Below are 9,713 nucleotides of genomic sequence, written 5' to 3' on the forward strand. Positions count from 1 at the left end.
TTAACGCATGTTTAGGGAGTTTAAATATCTGTTTTATTTGTTCACTGTTTGTTGCCATATCTCATGGGCCGACACGCATGGCCGCGCCTGAGTTCTTTGATGGCGAATCTTGAGAAAGTGTCCCAATTAGGACATATTCCGTATTCCAAGATTCTTTTAGGCGGATTCTGAGTCTGTGGTGGCGATATTTCAATTGTGCTGGACAAGGATTCGAGTCTGGTGAAAGTTATCATTGTTTCATTGTCGAATGTTTGACTGCATTGATGTACGAGTGAAAAACGGTTTGAATCTCAGAATCAGAAGGATTTCAACTGAAATTAAAATTTAAGTGGGATTTCAGTGAACTGGAGCTTGTCCAGCAGTTCTGAACCCACTAACTCTAGTCATCATGCAAGTTGGATGTTGTCACAGTAGGGGAATGCACTCCTAGCAATTAATCATCGCGTCCATGCCCCATTAATCACTACAGATGCGAAATTGAAGTTACTTAAAATCTGAGAAGCAAACATCTATTTTGAAGGTTTATAGCAATTAACTATCGCATTCAGCGTTTAAACTTAAATGATAGCTCGAGAACAATGGTTAAACAATTATCCAAACAACACTTCATCTGATAACACCATGACCAATGAATGCTTCACCAATTATTTGGGGCCGTCTTAAAACTCAAACTGGAATGATTAATGAAAATAGTATGATATTTGATTTGTGCAAGTGGTCACATAGGGTTTAGAATGAGAAACAGAAGCACCAGCGTACCGCCTGGCGCTGGTATTGTGGCGTTGGCTCTGCTTGGAATCCCAGTCAGTATTGTTGGTCACGATATGCCAGACTTGCGCCTGGGGGCCGCGGGACTGATACTGACGTGGACGCCAGTGGTGGCCCCCGGGCCACATAACGGGAACATTATGACATGGCATCGCGGATTTTCACCGACCAGGACTTGATATTCTTCATATTCATCCGTGAGACGACGAAGCAATATGGATATATAATGATGGTTATAAGTTTCATAATTAGAACCCATGCGGCTATAAGCTAGGAGTGTGATGTTGATTTCATGATGTAATAAATGCCTTTCTCTGGCGAGTGCTGTCTTTGCACCACTCGCCATCGTTCTCCATCTTCTGTGTTTTATACAAACCTACACCGGCGTTAAATTATCAGTGAAAATCGACAAATGGTTGATTAAGGGAAAAGAATCGACAGGAATTAATTACACCTTGGAAGCACTTGCATATGAAGGCAGCCGGCGATGCAACACAGCACCAGAGATTGGACGCAGGCGACAACAATAGGAAGAAACAGCGGAACACCAGAAAACGACATCCGAAATCAGCCATCTTGAAAAGACGGTGAACGCATTAATTTCATTTCAATAAACATTGCCGGTGGATGTCTTCCGCCTAGTTAATTCTATTAAGACAGGAGAGATTACCTTCGTTTTATTACTAGAATGATGACATTAATATCCAATACAGTTTCCATGACTGGCACCCGAATTTATCAAACTTTCGCGCTAACAAACATTCATTACTATGACATATCGACGCGAGGCTTTTGATGTTTATGTCCGTGGATAGAAAAGCAACGACACCTTTAGTGACCTGAAGAAAACCGAGATATTGCTAGAGAAAATCTGTTCAAGCATAACTAGATTGAAGATTGATCACACTATTATCTTGGTAATCAAACAAATTTGTATTAGATAAATAGCATGTGATAGCGACGAGGTCTCCGTCATCAACCATGTTTTCAATTGTCAGTCCCAGCAAGGACAATCTGATCATCACAAAATGCTCCCAACCGCATAACACTTGTGACAAGTGTTTTCCTTGGCAAATGTCAGAGGTCCCGCGATTGAAAAATGATTAATATTATCAGTATAATGGTCTCTAAGTGACTATTCGGTTATTGGCTTTTAGCAGACGATTTCTAAGAGATTACGGATGAGAAAACCAAAAGAAGCCAACAAGCGCGTTAGGCTAATCATCGCGGAGCAGTTTGAAAACTTGGAGCTTTCGATTTATTGTTAGCTGCTGACCTTCTCTTAGTCTCTCAGTTAAATTGATGACTTCTAGCGATTATCTCTATTTCCGCTGTCTATTCAAATGCATGTAGTCAAGAAGAAGATGAATGGCGGAGGCACCGTGATGGAGGTATATCAAGTTCTTCCACCATGTTTTTTACCAATTTCAAGAGAAGAATTTTTTTAAGAAGATTTCTTGGCCATCGGGGAGTGATTGAAATTTGATAATGCTGTAACGTTTTTGAATATTTCTGTTTCTTGATATTTCACATCTTTGTAAGGGAAGGCTGCTAGACAGATTGGCACTTTTTCGCTGTTTCTGCCTATAGAAAACCCATGGTCTCTCTTAAAGCTGTCTGTTGTGTGGAAACACTCACGGGTGAAATATGGGAAACAACAAGAACTATCACACCGGCTTGTAATATCTTGGCCCGGAAGTAATATCGGTTCCCAACTATTCGATAGTTTGTTTCCGCAGTCCTTACAATATCTTTATCAGCGTTCAAGACAGCGTCTCGATACAAACTATCTCATAGGGAGGTATCTAGCTGGATCTGATGATCAGATAGGGAGACAACCTGTCTCCTTGGTCCACCCATGGAAACCCCTCATGTCAAACATCCGTGTGAATTTTCATACAAAAAGCGTGAAGTATTGAATATCTAGAAAATTGGTAATATTCACGGATTTGACAGGCGGTTGGACAGGGGGAGACTTCCATAGAATTAGCAACTGTCAACCAAAGCCAAAATTGCCACCGCCGATTTAGAGGTGTCAGAAAAACGGCTACGGAGAATCGGAGCTACAATTTTCTCATAACTGGCCACGGAGCGAGGGAATCGCTTTGACAGGCCTATCATTAGCTGAAGGCAGGTGAAGTCAAGCGATGCATCTTTTGACTCGCCGGAATGGGACAGCAGGCGGATGATATTGTGTGAGGAGACAGAGAGAAGCCGTGTCGGGACGGCTAGAGGGTGGAGCCAGCCTGACATCTTGGCTACAGCAGCCTTTCCACTTGTCATTCTAGCTTATAACGGGCCGCATTGACAATGATAGCAAGGGTAATTAATAGATGATCGACTGATCCATCGAAGGGTTCCTGCACAGGCTATCTTGGGTTGCGCTGAGGTTTCGAACTAGGATATCCCACTGCTTGCGGTATAAAATCCGACGAATGATTGTTGTGCTGTGGCCTTGCGAGTTAATTTCATCCGCCATCATCATTATCATCCTCATCGTCATTTCATTTTCTTGGCTCATGGTCATGATCAACGATCCCTCAAAAGGAAATAGTTACCACACCAGAATAAAACGACAACCGTCAAACAGTTTTTTAGGAACGAACGCCAACTTGCACTCTGTCCCAATAAAGGATCGTTTTTCATTCTCAACAAATTAAAGTCAAATTAAAACCGCGGTTGCCAAGCGCTCTGGTCGTTTGATGATTTATTTCAAATTAGGTCAATCAAACCCAGCTCGGGAGTAAATGACAAAGTAATTCAGGTAAATCACTGGGCAATTAATTAAAAATCAGGCAAATAATTTACATGCTGATGACACTTAAGTTTGAAGTGGGCCTCCGTAAAAAAATTTGAGACCTCATGGTCGCTCGTGGCTGGCGGCAGGACCGAAGTGGAAGTGTTGCTCGTTAATTACTAGTATTTGCCGAGGGGTAAACGGACAGTGTCCTTTCTAATCAAGTCCAGATTATGGCTTCTATTCTTTTAAACACCCTACTAGACATCGAATAATCGTGTGAATATTTGAAATATCCGTCATGTTACCAAGTACAAAAACGATACTTGATGTCATCGAAATATTAGAAAACAAATAAAAGACCAGAAGAAAATCGGAACGATGAAGGGATGCTCACTCGACATTTGACAAGACACTTACATCCTTTTTTGAACTAAAACAATACATGTAAGAATCATTTGTTCATGCGACGAAAACGCTGTCAGGTAAATTAGGTGTAGTAAACTAGCAAACAGCATCATGTGTGTGAGATGTATGCTCGTTGTCCGACTTAGCAACCAAATATCAGGTTCAGTTGCTTTTCAATATAATCCAAGCGCGCTTGTTTTCAAGTGAGTGAACTTGAATGCAGTTTCACACCTAATCTGTTAAAACGATACAGGGCCTGCAATTAGGGGCTTCACCCGGATATTAGAATCAAAATTATGGTCCAAAACTATGGACCCTTATTCTAAAATGATCTGGTAAACCATCTTGATACCTTTGATCAGTAATGAAAAGGCTGTCCTTTTCAGAAAATAACAGGTCTTAGCGGTGGTAGTTTCTAAACTGTTGGTTAACTGCAACGATCTTGTGGAGAACGGTTGTTGGTTGAAAATGATATCGCATCCTCTTCATCGAAAATCCGTCCTATTCTAGCAACATTAAACTTACCGGTTTTCGTTTAAAGGGTCACATGTACGTCTTTTTCAGACTTTTTAAATTAAAGTTTCTCATTGACAGCAGCATTGAAATGATGGGTCGTAGTACTAAACTATTTTAAGAGAGTTATATGAAAGATATATAATTCAGTTTCACGGGCATTTAAAATGTTTTTAAATCCATTCAACCCTGAGTAAGGGATTCAAAGCAAAACTGGTTTCTCGTGTGATGTCTTGTGATTCTCTTGCCATCAGATGGTTTCTCATCTCGTAAATAAACTTGTATACACAAACACTCATCTTATTTTATTTCCTTATTTTTGTATAAAAATTACCAGATGCCCGCATCCTTCGCATCCACAACAGACAAAGATAACGACTTGGGCGTGTCGCACTGAAACCGACCCCGGGTGAGATTAGAGAATGTTTGAATCCTTTAACAGGAACAATGGTCTTGGTGAAATTTAATCACCTCCAGATTGGCTCCTTGATGAAACAGCGTTGTTTGAAATGATAATAAGTGGGATCCATTTTTGTCAAAGATGTCAGTTTTCCTAAAATGGTATTTTTACGATGATCGCCTTGGTTGTAATCGCACGCGGTTGGTTTAAAAGTAGCCGCCATTTTTTACCATAATGATTTCGATTGCAAGGATGGATTTCATTAGTTGGGTTTTTTTGCGACCTCAACGTGCCTAAGGATAGTTTGGGAAAAACTGATGAGCTTTCCTCGAGATGTTGGGAAGAGTCGAAAAGTCTAGATGTAGAAGCGATCAAAACGTTTGCCAGACTTAGTCATGTAGGTATGTAACCTCTATGTCGTTATCATGGGTCTTGAGCGAAAGTGCGTATCCTCGTTTTCTGGAACCGATCCTGTATTGATTGTTTCTATTTCCGGTTTCACCAAAACTTGTCCTCCACTCACGAGATACGGGTGTTATGACTACGTTTAAGCGGTAACCTGCTCCAGGGGAGGAGATAACTTTTGAAATCTCAAGCAAAAGACACATTTAAAAGTCTTCAGATATTAAAAAGCTTTTTTTCTACACAACTTGGATTCCGGAAGCGTCCTTGCGTCCATTATGCTTGCATTGTATTCTGGGAGATAATGATCACCAGGATGACACCGCTGGCGGCAAGATGACACCACGTGGTGTCTAACGCAAGATCACCCGACACTCCCACCCTTTTTACCGCGGCTAATTCTTCGCCAAGATTTGACATCTTGATATAACCGTGTTGACACCATATCTGTTTACCGCGCTCGTTGCTAAGTCAAAGACAGAAAGGACACGACAGTTTTTTCTTATGTCAAGTAAAAAGATGATAACTTTAACTGATTTTAATAACCTATAATTTGTGTTTGATTCGCCCCAGGGGATGACAAGGGAGTAAATCGAAGTTGTAATGAGTCTAATGAACCATTGGAGGTAAAGGATTTCTTTTACCACGACGAGTATAAGGTCTAACGTTACTGATAACGCTTTAGGTCACCTGAATGATTAGGGTGCGGGTCACGACGGACGCCCCAGGACAGAGAGTCTCAACTGAGGATTTTTAAATTTATAATTGTAATCACAATACAGTAGTTGAAGGGAAGGTAGAAGAGAATACAAAGAGTATACATTAAAACAGTTCTGGCGTTCCTTGAGGCGTCAGACAACTTACTGTCCATGGTCCACCTTTGTCTCTTTGCACCCTGTCAGGAAAGGGTCTTAAGTTGTTATCATAGTGAGAAGTTGCGGTATAAGTATCTTCATTACATGTAGTCATCTAAAAGATGGTCAAGTTTTTTGAGAAATAAAAACTGGTGCATTGTTAATCATCACTGGGTTTGTAATATAATTCCCTCTGAATCAACTTCTTTTTGTCTCATCAAAAACAAAGGAATGACACATACACCCGATGAGTCGGTGAGGCTTTGGATGTGTTCCATGCAGGGATGACTGGTCACCAGGAAAACATCAAATTGAGACTAGCAGTGTAGCCAAAAGCATTCCCCAACTTGTCTCAGCGCCATTATCCCCAAAATATACCTCTTTTTGCATAGGTGGCTGACGACATATGACAGCAACGCCTCCGCGAAAGCCTCGATTCCAACAAACCCGGTAAAGAGACTGTATCACGCCGGAAACTGTAAGATTCAAAAATCAGTGTATCTCAAAAATTGCCTATCGTGGTTTAACAAGGGTTTCAATTATTCTGCCCCATCACTCGGCGTCAATGACTGCAGCCAGAATTTCCCTCTCGGGGATATTCGCACATTTTTGAAAAGAGGATCCTCCTCCTTTGGATGTGCCTAACCAAGCGTGCTGGTGCACCGGGATCACGGCAAGGTGCAACAATATCATTGCTATTAGCCTGCCAGATCGCCTAGTTAGGCCGCTCTATTCCCACGTCGTCTTTCTCCGCCGCCACTGGCCCTGGTGCTGTGATGGGCCAGGGTGAAGGGCTCGGGAGAATTGCAGAGAACTCAAATGGCCAACTCAGTTGCTGAGTCTGCGTGCCGCCTCGAGTCAGAGCAGATGTCTTCTAAGAACTCCGCAATGATCCTATCTTAGAGTTGACTTAAATGCAAGCGCATTTTGTCTGTGAATATACATATGATTTGCCAAGACAGTAAGGGTGCAACAGACCATGTTCGATGTACATGAAAAGGTTTATGATTTTACGTTCTTCAAAAAAATGTCTTTGAATTTTGACATCTGTTTAAAGTAGCAGTCACTTTCACTGCCGGTAATATCCGCACCTGCAGCTTGAAGATGTTTTTACGTTGTCTTTTGGAATAAAGATCTATTGGTGTTCTGCATGGTCCATCGCACATTTCGCTTCGTCGTTCGTAGGAGTCGCGAAACCTGCCTTTCGCAGCGTATAGGCGAACGCGACATTGTCAGTTCGTAATTCCGACCACAGCAACAGCCAGCCGCGCCAATAGGATCTCCGCCAGATCCCTATCTTTCAAACGCCTCAGGGGCATTGCTCGGAGGCAAGAGCAATACCGATATCTTCTCTGCCATGGACTGGATATGCGGCTTATCGTCCTTTCACGGACCACATGCGGTCGGAACGATATTACTAATTAGAATTTCATCAAGCGCTGCTTCTTGCGTTGAGATTATTTTAAAGTTATTTCCAGGACCAACTGATGCGCAACTTGTGCCCTTTTTATCCATATCATAACACTATAAGGCGGCTCGATAAAGTGCCATTTGGGGGTAGTGTTTCGTCTCGAAATTTTGCACGTTTGCAGGTGATATGTTATTCTGATGCAACGTCATGTTCATTTTCGGTGATTTACTTCAGCGGAGCAGTAATGAGGGATTTTTAATCGGACACTGTCAATTCTTCTTACCACTCACAGAAGCCAAGTCATTGCTGTTTAGTTATGCAGGGGCTTAATCAATTACCTGCACTCCCTGTGTGGTGACTAACATTACCGGTTGAACAGCTGGCTGTAGGGGGATGATTGGAACAGCCTGTACCTGTTGACCAGCTGAACTAAGGTTAATGTTATTTTTAATCCACGATTGCAGGTCACCTGATCTTCGAGATTTCGCGGGGAAAGAAATTGTAAACAAACGTATGTGTGCAGTTCAAATGTAAACAAAAATGTATTTTTGGTACTTTTGGTTGCTGGACTCGGGTTTTCCCGCAGTAAGGAGCTGGGGTCAAATTGGTGGTCTATTGTTTATTGGTGCTGTGTTAGCCAGTGCTAGCCCTTGATTATGAAGGGATTTTGAAGAGGCACTCTGAACTTCGCATGGCCTTATCAAGGAGCTGCTCACGGTGCTGAACTTCTAGCTTGCCTGTCGACTAAGTGCCTTGCCCGAGATCATGCTCATGTAGGAGGAGCACGCATTTTAAAGTTATATTACATGTAGTGATAGGCCTAGTGCAATTGGTTCGAGCCATTTGGAAGCCGACATGTGAAGGCCTGTCTGGGTTCTCCTTCTTCTCCGTATAAAAAGGGGCACATTGCTGACTAAGGAACGAGGCATATTGACATTGCCTCATCATCTCTATCGGACCAATTGATATACTTTTTATGCACGCGCACAGCACGCCACATCTAGGTCCGAGTCTGTGGACAAATGGTTGGTTTAATTTGTCTCTTCGATATTGCTCCTTTTATATTGCATTAGATTTTCATTGCAATTCAATCTATTCAAGGTATAGCCCATTTGAACCTGCCTGCGCCACGGGTACAATGCTAGTAATATATATTGAAGGTCAGGGGTTTCTATCAAACCATACCTCAGCCGTCACCATACAATATGGAATGACCGTGACATTTTTTTTCACGGGCGATTATTAGTCATCTATACATGTTCATCTCTATTGTTCGTCTGATCTAGCTAAATGTCCTATGGAGAATGGGTCAGTGCCCATCACCAAAACACCTCCTGAGCCTTTGGTCCTCCACCCAGCATCTGCTGTTGACATAATGGGGATTTAAAAGGTTGCATAACAGTCTACTAACTATTATGGAACGCGCAGGTATACCTACAAAACGCGACTCGTAAGTTTCACCTCTGAGGGAAATGTCGCCCATTCAAAATAAGGTTTCTTTTTTAATCAGAAAAGCTCAGTGTCACGTCACTTTCAGTTAGGTTGCTGAATGCTTGAGGTGTTGAGACCGTCTGCTCTCCTCAACCGCTTAACCATTACACAATGCCCTGAAAATAAAATAACACTTTTGATACATGGCTAGCTTCAAAGCTCTCCGCTTCAATTAGTCTAAAAAGAAAATTAGACGCCCTAAATTTTGCCAACAACAATGAGTCTCTTGGGGCTCTTTGAGATACGCGTTATGCCCAGCTGAAGTCACAGAAGAGAATTTGTGTTAAAATGGTGTTTAAGGCATCTATGTATTTTGCTAGTGTAGCCGTGGAACAAGAAAATCGTGATTTGAAGACGTATTATGAAATAACAACGCCGCCATGCCGCAGGCGGGTTTTCAAAATCTCGTTACTCTCTCCCGGCTATCACGTGTCTTAAACACATTATAATAATTACCACTTGCATACGTTTTTCTTTTTGACCAAAATCTTTTATACTTTGGGAGTTTTTCACTCGATTTGCTACGCTTCCGCACGTGTATTGTACGCAGATGAAAATTTATCACTCGAACGCCTTTAGAAAATGAACTCTTTTGGAAGAGGGGAAATAATGGGTGCTGATGAGGCAGGGGACGCGTGTGAAATGAGGAACAACCAGGACACTAAAGACTCGTGGTCAAGACGGGTGGAGAAGACCGCCCCGGGGCACACATTGTCATCTCCGTAAAAT

This window comes from Lineus longissimus, chromosome 4, assembly GCF_910592395.1.
Source record: "Lineus longissimus chromosome 4, tnLinLong1.2, whole genome shotgun sequence".
Taxonomy (NCBI): Eukaryota; Metazoa; Nemertea; class Pilidiophora; order Heteronemertea; family Lineidae; genus Lineus; species Lineus longissimus.